The 22,919-nt window shown below is 37.9% G+C and overlaps 1 protein-coding gene across 1 annotated transcript in view; it reads right to left on the reverse strand.

Annotated features, from left to right (window-relative positions):
* Positions 1-22,919, reverse strand: part of LYPD6B (LY6/PLAUR domain containing 6B) — a 180,758-nt gene that overhangs the window by 93,351 nt on the left and 64,488 nt on the right. The window lies entirely within an intron of this gene.

Below are 22,919 nucleotides of genomic sequence, written 5' to 3' on the forward strand. Positions count from 1 at the left end.
TGGGCATATGCACAAATACAAAGAATGAGAGAAAGTGAGAGCACACACAGCAGACAATGAGACAGAGACACAATTTAATCAAACATAAGCCCTCAAAAAAAAATTCCTCAAAACACAAGAGAATAAACCAACATAAATGAGAAATGCCAGAAACAGAAGTACACCCTTAATTTCCAAATATTCAGCAGTCTCACATGTAGAATACTTCAAATTAAATACTTCATGTAATAAAATATGGAAAAGTGAACAGTAAGAGACTTTTAAAAAAATGACCAGAAATATTTGCAAATTAGTCAAAAAGAATTTTTAGAAACAGTGTAAAATCACTGAAATTGAAAACTCAATGAACAGGTCGTACACCTCATACTGACCATAGCTGAAGGCAGAATCACTGAACTAATAAGAGTTCAGAAAAAAAGTGATCAAAATGCAACAAAGAGAAAGTATTAAAAGGATATTAAGAGGCATGGAGGGTAGAATAAAAAAATTGAACATAAGTCCAATGGAAGCCCTAGGAGAGAAGTGAGATTGGAGGACAGGCAGTTTTGAGACATAATGGCCAAGTTTGGTGACAGACACCTATACAAAGACACAGAAAACACTAGACACTAAGCAGAATAAAAAGTATTCCACGTCTATGTGACACTGCAGAATACCACAGACAATGACATTATAAAGTCCGCCACAAAAAAGATCAACAATTAGACTGAAAGATTTCTCAACAGCAACAACTGAAGTCAGAAATGATCCAATCTTCAAAGTGCTAGGAGAAGAAAACTAACTATGTTAAAAAGAAACCCGCAGGTACAAAATGGCATCACTTAGGCCAAGTCACCAAACCGGGGCTTACCACCTAACTGCAGTTTCAATCTCCTTCAGAAATGTAAGCATTTAACAGGTCAGTCAGGAATTTTCTGATAAGCACAAATGAAGTACTCTGTCATATGGATCTCCCATCTCCCAAAAGAAGATGAGGAAAATCACCTAGTAAGACCCCTAGCCTTCTCCTAAGGTACGGTGACCTTGCCTAGAACAATCTTATCTTTTCTTTTGCTAATAACTTTCTTGAGCCATTCTCCTTCCCATAAAACCCTTCTGTTTTTACAAAAAAAATTTTAATGTTTATTTTTGAGAGAGAGCGCGTGCGCGCACGTGAGCAGGGAAGGGGCAGAGAGAGGAGGAGACACAGAATCTGAAGCAGGCTCCAAGCTCTGAGCTGTCAGCACAAAGCCCGATGCAGGTCTCAAACCCACAAACCATGAGATCATGACCTGAGCCAAAGTCAGCCGCTTAACCAACCCAGGCACCCCCCAAAACCTTCCCTTTTGTACAACTCCTCAGGGCTCCCCTCTACTTACTGAGCTTGAGGGGATGCTGTCCAAGTCATGAATCCATTGATAAAGCCAATTAAATCTTCAGATGTACTTGGTTGAATTTTTTCTTACTATAACACCCAATGAAGCCCTTTTTTTTTAAAGGAGAATGGAATAAATACATTGTTATAAACAAAACGGAGAGTTGATGATCAAAAAAAAAGTTCCCTGAAGAAATGCCTTCAAGGATGCACTTTAGGAAAGAAAATGAGGGGCGCCTGGGTGGCTAAGTTGGTTAAGCATCCAACTCTAGATTTTGACTCAGGTCATGATCTCATGGTTCATGAGTTCAAGCCCCACATCGGGCTCTGCACTGACAGTATGGAGCCTGCTTGAGATCTTGCTCTCTCTCTCTGTCCTTCCTCAGTTTGCTCTAAGTAAATCAACAAACTTAAAAAATTTTTTTTTAAAGGAAGAAAATGAACTCAAAGGAATGTGCAACATACAAGAAATGGCAAGCAGAAAAGACGGTAAATACATAGGTAATTTTATACGGATATTTTTACTGGTCTCTATAAAACAATACTAAAGCTAAAGTGGATCTTGTGGTGGTAAAAGAAGTCAGAGCTAAAATACTGGACAATAGTGTAATTCACGGGAGTGATTCAAGTACTCGGAGAGGCTGTGCCGCTTTGTGAATGAACCCCATGCACAAAGGGGGAAAATGGCACCAGAGCCCTCATCAGCCTGGACCACACCAGGACTCCCCCCTTTCCCTCTCACCTTAGACCTGCCCCTCCCCATTTGTGATCTAGGTGGGAAGAGCAGGGAGGTGGGGGGAAACCAGCAGAGTTGACGGGTTTCCTGACAGAATGAGATTCCTGGGTCAGATCCTGAGAGAAGATGAAGAGTCGGAGCCAAGAAAAGGCCTGAAGGTGGAGGACAGGACAGTGTTTTGGCAGCCAAGCTTTCAGCTGTGTCTAGAAAGTAATCCACTGATTCACTTGCAGACTTGTGAAGGGCTTTGTTGGGGCTAGACATTGTTTGACTTCAACAAACAGGCTTGGAGACCAAGGATTTGTAAAGTCATTGCACTAACTAGTAGGTAAGGATGTGTATGGGCTCCTGGGTCTCACCAACAGAAGAGTTTTGGGGTGGCAGGGAAGATGTGACATGAGAGGTCTACATCTGCCTGAGAAAACCCTATTTCCTCCTGGAATTTTTCTGCTCGATGCAATCTGACCTCATCAACCCACATTAGGCCAAGGCCTTCCTTCTTCAAAGGCACCCTTGGGATTTGGTTACCGAGCGTGGGTCTTGAGAGTTTGGGTAATTTTCCTGGAGGCCAACCCTAAGAAGCTTCCTGTGGCCAGATCTTCTTCACTTTTCATCATTTGGACAGCGGGGTGATACAGGAGGAGCAGGTGAGAGGCCGCCCTACAAGTGGAATTCTAACTTATGGAATGCAGCCTCCTTTTCACATAGTCCTCAAGCAAACAGTAGAAGGTCCACTGGCAAGGGAGCAACTGAATAACACGTTTCAATGCCAGTTCCAAGTTATTTATGGATTATCTATTATTTAGGTTATCTCTGCTTCTGAGGATCTCCATCAGAAGAATCAGTGAGCAGAGACAGCAGTTAATAAGCACCCTGTTACTACAACCTGAGAAGCATTAGAAGCTATTCGAGTCTTGAGAGCAGCTAAGGACAAAAATGTATTGCCCAGTTAAGACTACCAGGCCACTCCAGCATGTGCACCTGTTCATGGTATCATGCAATGCCTCCATTACATTATGTGTTTTATAACCCCTGTCTAAAAACCAGACCCATGCATTAATACCAAACACAGCTTTACCTGTTTTTACCCCAAGTGCTTGCAACATTCTTGGGTGTTAATGTAAATTATCTGCTATGAGCACAGAGAAGACAATGCCCAGTAGAAAAATTGTCACTGGTAACTATAAGGCAGTTTCTCCCAAGCCCCAAAGAAGACTATATATTGGTATCCCTTAAGAAGTGCTGTATTCAAAATCCATGCAACATGGCAGGGGAGTGGGGCAATACAATGAGGAATTAAGAGACATTCTATAATATTTTCCACCAATGAAATTAATGCTTCACAAAAATCAGTCACCAAACATTTACAAGATTTCACTATACTACGTGGTTATGGCAGCAATAGGAAGAATCAGCCTTGGATTCCACAGCAAAGAGTCCTGAACAAGAAAATCATGAAGGAAATGAGCCACGGGGATCCTATTGGCTAGTATCCTATTTCCTAAATATGCACTACTAAATCATTCAAAACCTTACAAATTCTTGATATGAAGATTCATAAAGTCTTCTTAGCACTAAAAGAGGTTTTTTTAAAAAAAAATTCAATGGAGAAAAACAGAGCTTTTTCCCTGAGATTAGGAATACGACAGAGATGTCCACTCTCACCGCTCTTGTTTAACATAGTGTTGGAAGTTCTAGCATCAGCAATCAGACAACAAAAGGAAATCAAAGGCATCAAAATTGGCAAAGATGAAGCTTTCGCTTTTTGCAGAGGACATGATATTATACATGGAAAATCCGATAGACTCCACCAAAAGTCTGCTAGAACTGATACATGAATTCAGCAAAGTCGCAGGATACAAAATCAATGTACAGAAATCAGTTGCATTCTTATACACTAATAATGAAGCAACAGAAAGACAAATAAAGAAACTGATCCCATTCACAATTTCACCAAGAAGCATAAAATACCTAGGAATAAATCTAACCAAAGATGTACAAGATCTGTGTGCTGAAAACTACAGAAAGCTTATGAAGGAAATTGAAGAAGATATAAAGAAATGGAAAAACATTCCGTGCTCATGGGTTGGAAGAATAAATATTGTTAAAATGTCAATACTACCCAAAGCTATCTACACATTCAATGCAATCCCAATCAAAATTGCCCCAGCATTCTTCTTGAAGCTAGAACAAGCAATCCTAAAATTCACATGGAACCACAAAAGGCCCCGAATAGCCAAAGTAATTTTGAAGAAGACCAAAGCAGGAGGCATCACAATCCCAGACTTTAGCCTCTACTACAAAGCTGTAATCATCAAGACAGCATGGTATTGGCACAAAAACAGACACATCGACCAATGAATAGAATAGAGACTCCAGAATTGGACCCACAAAAGTATGGCCAACTAATCTTTCACAAAGCAGGAAAGAATATCCAATGGAAAAAAGACAGTCTCTTTAACAAATGGTGCTGGGAGAACTGGACAGCAACATGCAGAAGGTTGAAACTAGACCACTTTCTTACACCATTCACAAAAATAAACTCAAAATGGATAAAGGACCTGAATGTGAGACAGGAAACCATCAAAACCCTAGAGGAGAAAGCAGGAAAAGACCTCTCTGACCTCAGCCGTAGCAATTTCTTACTTGACACATCCCCAAACGCAAGGGAATTAAAAGCAAAAATGAACTATTGGGACCTCATGAAGATAAAAAGCTTCTGCACAGCAAAGGAAACAACCAACAAAACTAAAAGGCAACCAACAGAATGGGAAAAGATATTTGCAAATGACATATCGGACAAAGGGCTAGTATCCAAAATCTATAAAGAGCTCACCAAACTCCACACCCGAAAAACAAATAATCTAGTGAAGAAATGGGCAGAAAACATGAATAGACACTTCTCTAAAGAAGACATCCAGATGGCCAACAGGCACATGAAAAGATGCTCAATGTCGCTCCTCATCAGGGAAATACAAATCAAAACCACACTCAGATATCACCTCACGCCAGTCAGAGTGGCCAAAATGAACAAAGCAGGAGACTATAGATGCTGGAGAGGATGTCAAGAAACGGGAACCCTCTTGCACTGTTGGTGGGAATGCAAATTGGTGCAGCCGCTCTGGAAAACAGTGTGGCGGTTCCTCAAAAAATTAAAAATAGACCTACCCTATGACCCAGCAGTAGCACTGCTAGGAATTTACCCAAGGGATACAGGAGTACTGATGCGTAGGGGCACTTGTACCCCAATGTTTATAGCAGCACTCTCAACAATAGCCAAATTGTGGAAAGAGCCTAAATGTCCATCAACTGATGAATGGATAAAGAAAGTGTGGTTTATATACACAATGGAGTACTACGTGGCAATGAGAAAGAATGAAATATGGCCCTTTGTAGCAACGTGGATGGAACTGGAGAGTGTGATGCTAAGTGAAATAAGCCATACAGATAAAGACAGATACCATATGTTTTCACTCTTATGTGGATCCTGAGAAACTTAACAGAAACCCAGGGGGGAGGGGAAGGAAAAAAAAAAGAGGTTAGAGTGGGAGAGAGACAAAGCATAAGAGACTCCTAAAAACTGAGAACAAACTATGGGTTGATGGGAGGTGGGAGATGGGTGTTGAAGAAGGCACCTTTTGGGATGAGCACTGGTGTTATATGGAAACCAATTTGACAATGAATTTCAAATATTAAAAAAAAAAAAATCCTTCCTTCCTCCCTTAGTCAGTTCAGAGACAGATTACCAGTACAGTGTTAACTCCATGGTAATTGTCCAACTTGAATTATATACAGACTTTTTTTGAAAAAGAAAAGGGGTGCCTGGGTGGCTCAGTCGGTTAAGTATCTGACTTCAGCTCAGGTCATGATCTCACGGTGCATGAGTTCAAGCCCCACACGGGGCTCTGTACTGACAGCTCAGAGCCTGAAGCCTGCTTCGGATCCTGTGTCCCCCTTTCTTTCTGTTCCTCCCCCACTCACGCTCTCTCTTTCTCTCTCTCAAAAATAAACACTGAAAATTGTTTAAAAACAAATAAGTTCCCTTAATTTCTCTAATGTTAACTTTATTGTTTTTAGTGTGTTCCTTAGAAAACTGGGTACAAAATCATTACATGTATCACCCTTTATCTATACAAACCAAGGCACATGTATAAGCAAATGTGACTCAAACTATAAAATCAACAGCATTCAAATTAAAACTGTAATTTAACATGCTAGATGATGTTCTGCTGAAACCACCCTGCTGCCCCAATGAGAATACACATGGTACTGGTCCCTGAGTGCTGCGGCATGGGTTCTTTTGAGCTCAGCATTTAGTGCCATGTTCTACATGAAGTCTGCATTCCTCATTCACTTCTCCTTCTAGAACTACTGTGAAGTCTTTCTTCATCAGCCTACTCTGCAGGCATTTGGTCTTTAAACGTGAACAGTGCTCTGGCATCAAATTAATTCTACCCTGATTTTTCTTAGGAATTCTCCACATTTAAATAGGTTCTATTCAACACTCATTTGAAGACAAACCTAAATGTAGATTGGAAATCACGTTCCAGTGCTCAGTTATGAGACAGTTATCTAATGATCACGATAGGTCTAGATAAAATTTTTATTGCAATCCAACTAAAAGCAACATCTTAAAATTCTTACATAAGACTCACAAACCCCCAAGGTCACAGAGGCTCAGAGGTCTTCAGCTCCCAATGTGAGAAACTGCCCTGTGGAATGTTGTCTGTGACCAGGTTCCTACAGATAATCTGCCTTTGGTGTGTCCTTGAAACTAGAAACATACTGGGATCAAAACCTTGAGGGGTGAGGGCAGGAGCTAGAAGAGATGTGGAAAAGCTAGTGTAAGGAATAACATCACATCTGACCTAAGGTAACTACAAAGACTGCCAAAAAAGCAAAAACAGCCTACAGACTCGAGACTTATTCTCGTCAGTGCCGAGTGTTCTTTCTGAGTCCCCTGCGCTCTTACCGTGACCTAGTTTTCATAATAAAGGAAATGCAGTATTTAAGGCCTTTCTCAGAAACTAGAGTCCGGAGAGATGTTAAATATCATCCATCCAAACTTAAGATTCTACAAAATAAGCCCTTTACTGCCATTGAAACAAACTTTCCATCATCACTATGCTACTTTTATTTGTTTTGGGTTTTGGTTTTTATTTTTTTGTCATATGTACCTTCACCTCCACCAGCCTGAGATCCATGGTTTGCCCTGTCTCCCCCTCCTGGGTGACCCTGCAGACCAGATCACTCAGGCTCCTGTGGCAGCTGACTTCTGATTGGGTTTGGCTAATGGAGGCAGTGGCAGGAGACCAGAGCCAGGGAAGAAAGGGAGATTGGCTGGCGGGGGAGGGGGGGGGGGGGGGGTGTTAGTCAGTCAAGTCCAGCATCACCAGGTAAGTGGCATCCCTCTGCAGAACCAGCCCTAGCAGGCAGTGCTTCCTCCACAGCCACGGCTCTGAGCATTCACGAAATACTGTTTCCCTCCCTTGTCTCTTCTGTCCAGAACTGACCACAAGCCCTTATGGCTTATGGAAGAAACCTTATGGGAGGTTTCTTCTTTCTCTTGTCCCCTCAGCTTGGGATTCACATGGATTTCTACTGCTGTACTCCCCTGTCCTTTCACCCTGCACTGACTCTGTGGGTACAATCCACTGAATTATTTTCATTTGAACCAATGGTGTGAATTCTATGTCCTGCTGTGGCCATTTACTGACACAATCATCAAATTTGGTCAGGCAAATCAGTACTATATTAACCCCTAGGTACAGAATGGACTCTTAAAAATAAAGAATATAAAAGAGAAGAAAATCACCATCTTTCAGGAAGTAAACCCGTGAAGATAATCACATAAACAATGAAAGTGGCCTTGACCCTTTAAATCCAGTTGTGAAAATTTTAGCTACAAAAATAATACCTTGAGAAATAAAGAGGTTATATTCATGAAAAAGTTTATTACATTATCATCTGTAGCAGAAGAAATTTTGGAAACAACCTATATGTTCTACAGTAAGAAAATAAATTATGACATATCAACTTGAAGGACTAGAATGCTACCATGAAATACTACTAAGACTTTATAGTAGCAAAAAACTTTATAAGACGGGTATTTGAACAGATTTTGTCCATACATTTGAACATACAATAATTTAATTGTGCAAAAACAAACACGCATGTGCCTAAACATTAAATAATTAAATAAATTAAATAAATTTCACAAAACTAAATTCCAAGCTGGAGGATTCCAATTCTAAGTACTGTGTAGTTATTTTCTAAAATTTCCTTAAAAACAAAAGAAATAAAACAAAAGGCATGATATCCAGAGACCTCATGGCTACAGCTAGTGATAGGAGAGGGACACTGTGAGAATTTAAAGCTCCTCCAGATTATTTCCCACCCTCCGATCAATAAGCAGCCTTCAGCTAGACATTTAACGTCTGTCTCCGTTTCTTTCCTCTGCAGCAGGACTACTGGCCCACATACAAGAATGTGAAGTTAACAAAACCTAATAAAACTGCAAAAATATATATATGTGTGTGTATGTGTGTGTATACATATATATGCATGTGTGTGTGTGTATATATATATATATATATATATATATATATAGCTCTTGTATATCTGCCTCATTGTATGTACTAACTGCATATGCCGACTCTAGCTGGGACAATTTAAAACGAAATCATTTTCTTAGACAAATTTCGTGGTGCAGTGACTGTGAGCTCTGCTTCAGAGACTGAGCACTTTCATTAGAAAGCGGTAAGATGAACATTGTCATTTGGGGGCCTTCATTGGAGGTTTTAAAATATGTTTCACGCTCCTCCTTAAAGAGATCCCATCTAGCAGAGTGATAACAGATTGATGGCTATGACCTTCTTCACATTCTTCCAACTCCTTTTAAAATGAAATCAAGGCTCTTGCTGCTGCTAGTGTCTGTGGGCCGGGTGCCAAGGAGCAATAATGAGGACTACACATAGTCCCCCACCCTCAGGACCGCCATCTCAGTTCATCATTAATGTGTTAATGCCACCAACAAACACGTCAAAAGAGAGGCAATCCAGGAGAAACCTGCTTTCCCCATTCCCAAGGCTGGTTTTCTTTACACAGCAGTTGTCAGAAAGACAATGTCTTCGTACTGAAGATGAATAGGACACCATATCAACACTACAACAAAATGCTTTTACAGACATAAAGCTCTTTATGCTTTAATTTTAAACTGATGATTTGATATCTTCCTAAATTATACATTTTAGCAGAGTTTCCTGATCTAAAACATTTATTTGCCTAGAATATATATTAACTTGAAATACTGCCATTCCTATTTCATAGCTAAGCAGATGATAATTTTCTTTAATTACACATTAATTCCAATGTACTACCTGGCGAGGCAGTTACTATTTTAACGGGGTAAGGATTAATGGGCAGGTGTTCTGCTATAATCGGACTAAAGAAATAGAGGAATTACACATGATTCATTTTCTTCTCTGATCTGAATAATATTAATAACACTGCCACCTTACATTTATAAAGCACTTTTCATTTTCAGAGTGCCTTCATATCTGGGATTGCATTTTCCTGAATCTTTTACCTTTGACGAATTTTTCCAGATAACACACAACTCCAGTTTTTCAACTTTCTGATGCCCAAAGGTTTTATGTGCCTATGTTTACATCAACAGGATGCAGTAAGAGGCAGTAGAATAACCACGGCCTTTGGAGACCGACGAACCTGGGTTCAAATCTCAGCTCAACCATCTTACTACTGCATGACCTTGGATGAATCACTTTGATCAGCAGTTTTTCCATACTTACGAGGAGGATAATACCCACTTCCATCAATGGCGATTAGAAAACTAAATAAGATGTAGTTTATGAAGAGTCTGTTCTATATCTGGCACATAGCAGGTGGTTAATAAATAAAAGTTATTGCTATTATTAGCAGCTATTTTCCTCTGTCTTAAACATTGTCTTGTCCCTATGGGACTTATTTTCTTCAGAGTATTTGGATTCAGAGAGGTAAGGAGAAAGTAGAAAAATCAAGAATAACGTTCGACCCCAGTATTGGGGTCCCACATTGGTGCAATCCCAAACACCTGTCCTGATGACATCTACTCAAACAGTCTCCCGACACTCATCCACCTTGTATCTTTTAATAGAGCATTAAGTTAACAGTGCCTTGGATAAAACCCAATACTCATCAGTTAGCATTCCTATGTTTTAAATTTAAAAGTGTGTATCAAACCCAAGAAAACATCTCAGACACATAATACCCTTTGGTTACTGTGGTACCCCAGCGTCACCTCATGGTAGTTGTGCCCTTAGCAGTGCCCTCCCCAACATCCAACACATACTCTGAAGCAGAGCTGGTCTGTTATACAACCAACCAACGACATGAGGTGGAAGTGATCATGTCTGACTTCTGAGGCTAGGTCATAGAAGACCTTGGAGCTTCTGCCTTGGTCTCCTAGATAAATTGCTCTGGGGAAAACCAACAACCATGTCATAAGGACACTCAAGCCCACATGAAGGGAGACCAACTTGCCAGCTACATGAGTCACCTGAGATGTAAATCCACGTGGTGAGAAACACTGCTCCAGAATTGCCCAGCCAAGCCACTTTTGATTTCCTGATGCACAGAAACCATGAGAGATAATAAATGAATATTGGTGCTTGACACAGCTAAAATTGGGGGGGCTTTGTTACACAGCAATGAATCATTATAGTAACAAGGGTAATTTAGCAAGAATATGGATTGCAATGACAAGATTCTTCACCAGGTAACTACCAACCCAGAGAACATGTCCAAACTATGATGGGTGAGCAACATGTCCTTGATATGTGGCTTTAACATAGAAGCCAATTTCCTATTTGAAGCATCATCACATCACACATTAACTAATCCCCCAAATCCCACACTAATTCTGAAAACCTTTTTTAAAATGACATTTTATTATATAGAAATGTAAAGTGCCTACACGGACAAACTGTAAAGTAAAAATCTAGTGACAAATGAGGAAAATTATCAGCAATATATGATAGAGAGCTAATACTCTATATAAAAGAGAATGCCTAAATCCATAAAGTCATTCAATAATAAAACAAACAGCAGATAGGACTGAAAGATTCAAATAAAAAAAGAGCTCCAAAGACTGAGCTCTGGGGCACTCCAATATTTAGATATTAAGAGGATTCAACAAAGGACATCACAGAGTAGCCACTAGGACAGAAGGAAAACTACAAGATTCTGGTGTCTAGGTAGCCAAGGATCAAAAAGAACTTCAAGAAAATGGGAGTGACAAAACTTGCCAAACCCTGCCTTCAAGGCCAAGTGCGCAGAGAACTGAGTGTTGACTACTTGATTTTGCCACATGGGATCACCGGTAACAACCATATCATCCTGTTTCTCTTCCTATTGTCAATAAAGTTTTGTTGGCTATTCATTAAATGCAGACACAGTACTTCTTGCACATACCACCCCTTTTTTCATGTTACAACTTCTTTATACCTAGACCTATCTGGATGAGTTGGGTTATGCTGCCGTAACAAACAATCCTCAGTGTCTGATTTGACACAGTAGGTCTACCTCTGGCTGATTCGAAGCCCAAGTGGGTCCAGGAAACTCTCCCAGATGAACGAGCTTCCATGTACTGTCTTAGCATTCCAGACAGCTCTAAATGTGGCACCATATTTCCACAATCACCACAACAGGCAAAGAGCCCTAAAGGGTCTTACATTGACTAATCAGTCTGGCCCGGAAGTGACCGGTGTCCAACTACAAGCCACTGCTCAGGAAGAGTCATATGGCCTGCCCAATTGCAGGAGGAGCCAGGGAGAGAACTTTTCCCACGAAGATGAAACAGATACAGGTGAGCACTGTAAGTCTACCAAAGCCAGGATTCTACTTTTCAAGGGATCTAATCATCCATTTGATCATGAAAATATTCCAGTAAAGCAGAAAGTGAAGTGATTAGAATCTCAGGTTACAGATGTGAAAATTGAGATAACAGATTTAAAAAACTTGTCTGATTAGTAATAATATCTAATTTAAATTGTTGTAGTAAGGATTGCCTCCCAGCTCCATGAGCTTTCTTTTCACAAGTCCATGCTGCCATCAACTTGGAAAAAAATCATTAGGATCACTGATATCTGTGGTCATGTTATAAATAAAATATGCCAGAGAACAAAATACTACATGATTTTCTAAGTACCGTATACAAAAGCAAGCCCTTTCAAAGAGCTAGGATCAGTCCCTTCAGACATATTCTTGGCAATGACTGGCTGATGCCTAAAATAAAAGTCAAAAGTGCTCAGGAGGGAAGGCTTGGGTTTTCGTAACAACACTTCAGGCTCCTGTCTCTGCATCTGTCACTAAAGATTAGCCCTCAGAATAGCATTGTGTGAACTCCCTTTATGTTAAAGATGAACTTTAAGTTTCAACATTCCCTAGAGTGCTAATTTGCAGGCTGCTGACAGCCCAGCTTTAACAGAGACCAGCCTTTACGACTTCTGTGTTAAATCTTAAGGTATAATTTCCTTCTCTCAGATATATCGGGTCTTGATAGGATTTTGGGATAGCAGGGAAGAACTGTATTGGAGTTTTTCTTTTTCGCTACTTAATTTATCAGGACAAAGTAACATTTTGCAAAAATAAATACATATCCAAGCCCTGAATTCCTAGATCAAAATGAAATATCACTTGGCATGGAGATAAAAGCATTATTTATACTGATAAGACTTCTCCAAAGACTGTGCATTTAGGGAAAAAAGTTGAAAGAACAATTAGTGATAAGCTCCTATTTTTTCTTTCAATCCTTAAATTCCATTGTATAATCCCTTAATTTAGAATTTGGTATGTGAATAAAGTACTAAGCAAGAGCTTCAGATTGTATCAAGTCAACCCTCTGAAGCTCTTCTAACTGTTCTGTCCACAGCTTTCCTTCCCTTTGCTTTACTGGGCTTTTGGGAGGAGGAAAAGGGTGCAATGGAATTTCCAAGGTTAAAATAAATGGCAGGTACCCAAATCTGACAGTAGTCAACCAACTGCTATTCTGTTTGGTGGCTCATTTGTATTTAAAAACATCTTGGAAATGGGCAAGGATTTCCCGTCTAAAACTCAACTTCTTCTCAATACCTTATGTAGCAAAGCCACCTCAGGGAGTGAAGTTAACTTGGTCTCCTAAACAAGGAACCAGGCAGTCCACTCCCAAGAAGCCACCTAAACTCACTTTTTGTCCTAGTCAGAAAAAAAATCTTCCCTGGAGAGCACGGCAAAGGCTTTCCGACGTGTGTGTTACAATGGAAAGAGCATAAGGAGATTTGGGTTTTGTTCTAAGATCAGTTACTAGTGATTCCCAAACCTATTTAGAGCACCAAACTAGATATTATGGTGAGACTCAAATGGAACAGTCCAGATGACAGCACTTTTCATTTGAACAGAGCCTTACTGTCTGCAACGTATCCTACTTACCATGGCTCCCTCTGACCTATATTAAGAACGCTCACTTATACTGCCCATCTAGCCAGGACAAAAAAACTGCACTGTCCCATCTCAAGTGTTACCTTTCTCAATTTCATCACAGAATTGAAATCTGGAAGATGACCTGGACATCCTTTTAATCTGACTGACACCATCCAACTCTCCATCTCAATAAACAAATCTTTGAGCAAAACCATCCAAGAGCATTAGTGAGTCCTGCGAAAACTTCTGCAGGTTCCACATCCCTTAAATAGGGGGACTTTTTAATTTATCATCCACACTGGGACACTTCTGGAAGTAAAAGGGGACTTTATAAGTAAGGACACCAGGACAACAGTTAAACTGGAACTGTCCTTATGAGGCACCCTCTTCACAAGCCCCACATTAGACCTCAACTCAGGCAACAGATGCAGGCCTTGAAGGCTTTCTATAAATGAAGTCACATTTCACTAACCTATTTTTTGATGCATTGGATTTTCTCCAACTAATTTTTCAGATGGTAGGTACCATCTGAGCTTGCAGTCCCTCCTCCTTTTCTATACACCCTCCGCCCTTGTTCAATAAAACAGTGGTGACCTGGACAGGAAAAAAAAAAAAAAATCACCTACTGTTTCTATTTAAAGAAACTATTTGTTGGCTTGTTTTTAAAAGCACAGAAACCATACTGAATGGAAAATCACCTAGAACCAAACACTACTAACTGTTGTTCTGGTCTGTTTTCAATGTTTCTAACTTTTAATTATACGACTAACTCATAAATATTTTGTTCCTGTTAAAACATGAGAAAATAGGGGGCACCTGGGTGGCTCAGTTGGCTGAGCATTCAACTTCAGCTCAGGTCATAATCTCATGGTTTGTGAGTTCGAGCCCTGCATTGGACTCTGCTTTAGCTCTTCTGTCTCCCCTCTCTCTCTGCCCCTCCCCTGCCCATGCTTTCGCTCAAAAACTATTTTTTTAATAAATAAAACATGAAAAAATATGGAAAATTCAAAGGAACAATAATGGCCCAGGAACTACCAATTTCCAGGCACTTAACATATTATTCCAGTTGAGTTTCACACTAACCCTTGATGATAGTATTTTTATATATTACTTACAAATAAGGAAGCCAAGGCCAAGAGGCATGAAGTGATTTGTATGGAAGCTCCTAGTACTTCAATTCCAAAGTTCAATGCATTTATACATTTTAAATATTTTATGCATTTTCTTCCTGTCTTTTCTCTGCATGGTTTTTTCCAGTGGTTTATCCTAATCACACTATGTATACCATATTCTATCTTTATACATATATTCATGTATTGATATGAAGAGCACTGCAAGCTTGATGAAGGAAGAAAAATCAAACAACACACAATGTTTTCTCTATGTAGTCTGTACCCAAGTTGGCCCACCCTGTCTTCCAGAGGTAACCACGAGGTGCTCTTTCTTGTGTCTCCTTTAAGACATCTAAGCATGTCAGGCATATATATCTGCTTACATTCCATTCCTGTATTCCCATTCATAAGATGTTCCAAAGACCATCCACACTCACTGTTGCCAATTCCTCTCCCCGGTCTCTCTGGAACTCGTCCCATCAGACTTTCATCCCTACCACTTCCACAAGACTGCACTTGTCAAGGCCACCAATGTCCTCCACATTGCCAAATCCCAAAGTCAATTCTAAGACGTCGTTTTCTTCAACTCTGAACAGTAACTGACATAGTATATTCCAACCTTTTTCTTGCATCACTTCCTTCTCTTCGCTCCTAGGATGTCCCTTTCCCAGGTATCACCCTTCCTCTTTGGCCATTCCTTCATGGTCACCTTTGATGGCTCTTCTTCATCTTCCTAATCGCTACATGTAGGATAATCCTAATCTTCAGCCTTCTTTCATTCTCCATGTATACTTACTCTCTACGTGATCTCATTTAGGCCTATGCTTCACATGCCTTCTACATGTTGATGGCTCTCAACCCACACTCCATCCCAGACTTCTCCCTTGAACTCCAGATTTGTATGTTTAACTGGACATTGTATAGGGAATCTCAAACTCAACATGTCAAACTTGAACTCTTGATTCTCCTCCACCAGTATTCTCCATCCTAGTAATGGCAACTTTTTTTTTCTTGTTGTGAGCATTAGGAACGCAAGAAGAGGCAAAAACCAACAAGAAAAGTACTGAGGAGCCATTCTTAATTTCATTCTCTTTCTCTTAATCCTACATCTAACCCATCAGCAAATCCTGCTGGCTCTAACTTCTAAATACATTCTGAATCTATTTCCCCATCACCTTTACCACTACCAACTCCTTTGGCCCAAGTGATTTTAACAGCTTTTAATCTAGTCTCCTTGTTACTGCCCTTTACCTATAGTCAATTCTCCCTATGGCTACATTACATGCCTTTAAAAAGGTAAAGCAGGTCATGCCATTACCTTCCTCAAAACCCCTAAATTATTTCTATCACCCTTAGAGTAAAACCCAAAGTTCTTACCACATGCAGCAAAGCTTTCTACGATCTCCACTGTCCTGACACTCTTTCTCTGCCCTCACCCCCACCCTTCCTCCGTTTCCTTTCTACCAGCACCCCAACCATACTAGCCTCCTTGATCTTCCTCCAGCAAGCCAAACCGATTCTCCTCACTTATTCCATCTCAGCACTTATTATTTCAAATACCTAGAATGTCCTTCCTAGAATGGTATGTTCCTTTACCTCATATTCTAGTCTCTGCTCCAATGTCATCTTTTCAAGGAATTTTTCCCACTCATATTACTGTACCCTCTCCCACTCCCCATAATGTTCTCTCTCCTTACTCTGCTTTACTTTCTTCAAAGCACATATCACTACCTGACCTATTATTTGCCTATTGCCTTATTGTAAGTCTCCAGTCATAGAATGTAGACTCCTTGAGGGCAAGGATTTTGTTTTGTTTTATTTGCTCTTTTAGACCTGATTCCTATCACATTGTATATATATTCATAAAACAATCACTAAATAAGGGAAACATCTGTAATATGTGTAGATTTTATATTAAAATGGAGTATAATATATAACATTCTACCAATTGCCACTTCCATTAGTTACATTGCAATACCTCAGAATTCATGGGGCATAGAATTTAGTCCTCAGAAACATCTTCACTCAACAAGGGGGAATACTTCACTCTAGACTAAATGCTACTATGGTCCTGACTAGCTAATAACAAAAGAGTACTAAAAATGGTCAAACTTTCCAAAAAATTTAACTGCATCCTAGAACAAAGCTCAAGAATTTGTATAGGGATACAAAACATCCAGCACCCGAGATGGGAAAATTCACAATGTCTGGCAAACAAAGATTATCAGCCCTAAGAAGCAGGAGAATACAACATCATTCAAAACCACCCAGAAGAGACACAGATGTTAGAATTAACAGAGATATTAAAACTATTATAACTAAAGTCTGTATCTGCTTAAGTCAACACATATAGGAAAAAAATTTAAAGCCCCAAGTCAAACTTCTACAGAAGAAAATTTCAACATCTGAGATGCAAAACACATTGAATGCAATTAATGACTAAACATTCCAGAACAGAAGATTAGAAAATCCGATAACATAGCAATAAAAACTACCCGAAATGAGGGAACCTGGGTGGTTTCGTCAGTTAAGCATCTGACTTCAGCTCAGGTAGTGATCTCACTGTTCCGGAAATCAAGCCCCACATCAGGATCTCTACTGTCAGTGCAGAGTCTGTTTTGGATCCTCTGTCCTCCCCTCTCTCTGCTCCTCCCCTACTCGTTCTCTCCCTCCCTCCGTCCCTCTCTCTCTCTCTCAAAAATAAACAAACATTTAAAAAATTACCTGAAATGAAACAAATAAAAAGCATTTTAAAACAAAAGAGCATTGGGGCACCTGGCTGACTCAGTTGGTGGAGCATGTGACTCCTGATCGCAGGGTCATAAGTGTGAACCCCACACTGGGCATGAAGCCTACTTAAAAAAAATAAAAATTGTTTAAAAAAAATAGACCATCAATGAACTACAGAACAACTTTGTTGTCTAAGATACATATAATTGGAGTTCTCTTAAGAGATAAGGGTAGGAGAAATAAATGTAGGCTAAAAATTTTCCAAATTTGATGAAAAGTATAAACTTAGAGATCTAATACACTCAATGAACCTAGAGCACAAGAAACATGAATAGAAGTATAGCAAGACACATAATTATCAGACTCCTCAAAATCAGTTGTAAAAAAGAAAAAGTTAAAAGCAGTCAGAGTAAAAAGACACATTATGTACAGAGGAACAAAGGTCAGGAGGACAGAGATTTCTCACCAGGAACAATGCAAGTGAGAAGATGGCTGAACATCTTTAAAGTACTGAAAGGAAAAAACCATCAACATAGAATTTTATACCCAGTAAATATTTCAAAAACAAAGGTGAAAACCTTTAAGAATTACACTACAAAAATTGTCAAAGGAAGTCTCTCAAACAAAAAAGATACTAAATGGAAGATGGATCTACACAAAGAAAAACATCAAAAACGGTAAGTACAAGAATAAATATATAAGATGCACTTATAAAAGAGATTTAAATAAAAAATATTTAAACAAATTCTATCAATGTAATGCGGGGTTTCTTACATATACATAACTAAAATGTATGAAAAATAGCATTAAAAGCTGGGGAGAAAAATAGAAATAAAAGTATACTAAGGTTTTTACACTGAATTGACATATTATCACTTTGAGATGGACTATAAGTTAAAGACATAATTTAAAACCTAGCATCCATTAAAACAAATAAAGCTAATAAGCTTTTAATTAGCTAATGAGCTAAGTAAGCTTTATTTAGCTAATAAAGCAGCTAAAATGAAATCGTTTTTTAAAAACCTCAGTCCAAATGAAGCCAGAAAAACATGAAAAGGGAACAAAACAAAACAAAAAAAACACCCAAAAGGACCAATTAGAAAACAAACAGCAAGCTGAAAGACTTAAACTTTGCCATATCAATGATTGCATTCAATATAAGCAGTCTAACACCCCAAATGAAAGTCAGAAGTTATCAGCTGAATAAAAAAGAGACACACCCAACTATATACTGTTTATAAGAAATACAATTTAGATATGAAGACATAAATAGAATAAAACTAAAATGATAGAAGATACACCACGCTAATAAAAAAAATAAACAAAAAAAAAAAAAAAACAAAAAACAAAAAACCCAAAGAGTCAAAACATCAGACCATGTACATTTCAGAGACAAATGTGTATGTGTATATATATGTGTGTGTACATGTATATACACATATATACACACAAATATATACATACACACACACTTACACATATATATATATACATACACACATATATATAAAATACCAGACCATCAGACCTTGTACATTTCAAAGAAAAACCTTTTATGTATATAAATTTATTTCCAGGAATAAAAATAGCCATTAGGTAATCAAGAGGACAGAATATTTCTAAACATTTATTAGGCTATTAAACAGAGCTTCAAAGTATATGGGGAAAAAACTGCTTGAACTGCAAGTAGAATTAAACAAATCCATAATGATAACTGGAGATTTCAATATCCTTCTCTCAATAATTGATGAAACAAATAAAAAATCATTAAGAATATACTATCAATTTGGCCTAGTTGGCAATTATAGAATACTCTACCAATCAAAAGTGGAATACATTCTCTTCACATGCACATGGAATACTTAGCAAGACAGAACATATTCTGGGCCATAAATCAAATCTAAATAGATTAAAAATATTTCAAGTCATAGTTCTCTGACTACATAGAATTAAATTAGAAATCAGCAATAAAGTCCCCCAAATATTTGTAAACCTAAAACATAAACCATGGGTCAAAGAAGAGGTTAAAAATAAAATTAGAAAGTATTCTGAACTAAGTGAAAATGAAAACAATGCAGGGTATATGGGATTCTTAGAAAAAAATTATAGTACTAAATGCCCAAATACTATTTCAAAAAAACCTCAAATCAATGACTTCTGCTTCCACCAATGACCTCATTCCACTAAAAATGAGAGAAAATTAACCCCCAAAATAAGCATAAGGAAGGGAAAAAAGCAGAAATTAAAAGAATGGAAAGCAGAAAAATAGAGAAAAGTTTATTCTTTGAGATCAATTTTACAACCCTGTATATAGATTAGGAAAATAGAAAAAAAAATTAAATATCAAGGAACAAAGAGTTGACATCACAACATATTCTATAGATGTTAAAAATAGAAGGAGAGAATATTATGAACTAACTTATGGCAATAATTTCAAAATCCTAGATCAAATGAAAAAAAATCCTTGAAAGACCCAACTACCAAAGCTTACTTACTAAGAAGAAATGGATGGCTTTAATAGCTCTGTATCTATTCAAGAACTTCGATTTGTAGTTAAAAACATACCAACAAAATACCCGAGATGCTTTCAATAATTAATTCTACCAATCATTAATGAAGAAACAGTACAAATTCTACACAAACTCTTCCAGAAATATTAAAAAGGAGAGAATACTTTTCAACTCATTCTATGAGACCACAATTCTCTGGTACCCAAAGCAGAAAAGGACATTAAAGAAAACTTCAAACCAATACCCACAAGAACAGGTGCAAAAATTCTAAACAAAATTTTTGCAAATTGAACTTAATATATAAAATAATGTATCATGACCATATAGGTTTTACTGCAGGACTAGAAGGTTGGTGTAAAAATCACCAGAAAAATAAAAACCAATGTAATTTACTATATTAAGAAACTTTAAAAGAAAAACCATATGTTTATCTCAAGAGAAAAATCACTTGACAAAATCCAACATCTACTGCAGATAAAAGGAAAAAAAAAAAAGCTTTAATCAAACTAGTAACAGAAACGAACTTCCTAAAGCTGATAGAGTATCATACAGTGTCTATGAAACACCTAGAGTTAACATACTTAACAGTGAAAGACTGAATGTTTGCCTCTATGATTAAGTATAAGGATATCTCCTCTCATCTCTTGTGTTCCACACTGTACAAAAGGATCTAGCCAGTAGAGCAAGTCAAGTCTAAGAAATAAAAAATTAAAAAAAAAAAAAAATCCAGACAGAAGTAAAACTATCTTATTGTAGAACATCATGACCAAACATGTAGAAAACCTAACAGCTCAAAAAAGCTGCCGCTGCCACTACTAACTACTACTACAAAGACATGACTTTAGTAAGGTTTCAGGATACAAGATCAGTATTAAAAATTTGTATTTTTATATACCAGCAGCAAACAATCAGAAATTAAAACTTTTTTAAGTCATCTAAAGTATCATTAAAAACAAAAGCCACTGAAGGATAAATCTGACCAAAATGTGAAGGGATGGTTTACTGAAAACAAAACATTACTGAAAGAGAGCAAAGAAAACCTGAATAGAGAGTACCGGCCTTATTCATGGAATACAGACATTGTTAAGATGGCAATTCCCCCCTAATCAGTCCATAGATTTAATACCATCCAATCAAAATTACAATAGCTTTTTATATAAAGTAACAGGCTGATTCTAAAATTCATATGAAAATGCAGACGACCCACAGTCACAGAAGCAAATACTTAATTTCAAGACTTACTACACAGTGAAGTAATCAAGTCAGGATAGGCACATAGATCAATGAAACAGAATAGAGTTCAGGAATAGACATATTAATATACGAACAATTGATTTTTGACAAATGTGTAACGGCCATTCAATGGAGAAAAAAAACATTTTAGCAAATAGTGCTGGGTCAATTGGATGTGTATTTGCAAAAAGTTTAACCTTGATCCATACCTTGCATGAATTGAGAAAAATGAAAATCACCAGATCGCCGACCCAAATGTAAAATTTGAAATTTTTAAATTGCTAGAAGAAAATATAGGAGAAAATATTTGTGACTTTAGGTTAGGTAAAGATTTCTTAGATGTGAGACCAAAAGCAAGGTCTGTAAAAGAAAAAAAACAAATCAATAAAGTGGATTTAATAAAAATTTAAAACTTCAGTTCTTTGAAAGACACCATTAGAATAAAAAGACAAGCCACAGTCTAGGAGAAAGTATTTACAAAGCACATACCTGATATAAGATTTTCATCTTGAATATACAAAGATACTTACAAATGAATGAGAAAAAAAGACCCATTTTTTAAATGTTTACACATCAAAGAAGATACACAAATGGTAAACAGCACATAAAGAATGCTCAACAACATTACTCAGGAAATATTAAAACCACAAAGAAATAAAATGGCTTCTAGGTTGTCAAGTATTGGCAAGGATTCAGAGGAACTAGAAAGCTCATACACAAGAAATGGAACATTCATTTTAGTGGGGACATAAACAGTCCCCTCAAAAACAGTGCGGTAGTTTATTAAACCTACAACTACCATATGATCTATTCCTAGGTGTTTACCTAACAGAAAAGAAAATATACATCCATACAAAGACTTACACATAAGTGTCCACATTAGCTTTATTTGTAATAGCCCAAAGCTACAAACAACCCAAGTGTCCATCAACAGGTGAGTGGATAAACAGACTGTGACGTAACCATACAATGGAACATTACTGACAAGTAAAACAAAATGAACTAATGATGCACACAACATATATGAATCTCAAAATAATTATGCTGAAAGAAGCCAGACAAAAAGAAGCATATACCGTACTTTCAATACAAAACTCTAGAAAATGCAAACTAATCTATAATAACAGAAGGCATTTCCCCCACCACGGAAAGGGGCAGGAGGTTGAGATTACCAAAAAACACAAAGCATTTGGGGTGATGAAGGTGTTCATTATCTTGATTATGTCAGATATACACATGTCAAAACAGCAAATTATACTCTAAATATGTGCAGTTTATTGTAGGTCAATTTTATCTAAAAAAAAAATCTGTTAAAAAAAAAAAAAGAAAAAGATGAGATTGCCAATTTGAGGTTGCCCTTTTGCCAGCCCAAGTTTTGGCCTCATTGCAAAAAAATTCTTGAAGAGCATTTAGGAACAGACTGACATTGTTAAGCTTAATGCTCTGTGAAATAGTCTCAACTAATTGTTTCAAAGGCCTGTGGCAGCAGTTTTCTGAGATTATATCAGACGACACTTTTTTTTCTTCATGTAAACATAAGCTAATGTTGCCACTGGATACCAAACAATGCTTTTACTGCAGTTATCTCAACCATATGCACACTAACAGCTGAATGTGTCAGTTCACCTGAAGAGGTCTGAAAACAATGCCCTTAGTTCTGCGTGTCAGGAGGTCCCTTGTGCATAAAAATCTACAAGGAAGACTGCAGATCTGAATCACTGGTGGACTAGCTGAGGGGTGTGTGGGGAAGGGAGGGGGTGTGTGGGGAAGGGAGGGGGTGTGTGGGG

Source organism: Panthera uncia (genome assembly GCF_023721935.1).
Source record: "Panthera uncia isolate 11264 chromosome C1 unlocalized genomic scaffold, Puncia_PCG_1.0 HiC_scaffold_3, whole genome shotgun sequence".
Classification (NCBI taxonomy): domain Eukaryota; kingdom Metazoa; phylum Chordata; class Mammalia; order Carnivora; family Felidae; genus Panthera; species Panthera uncia.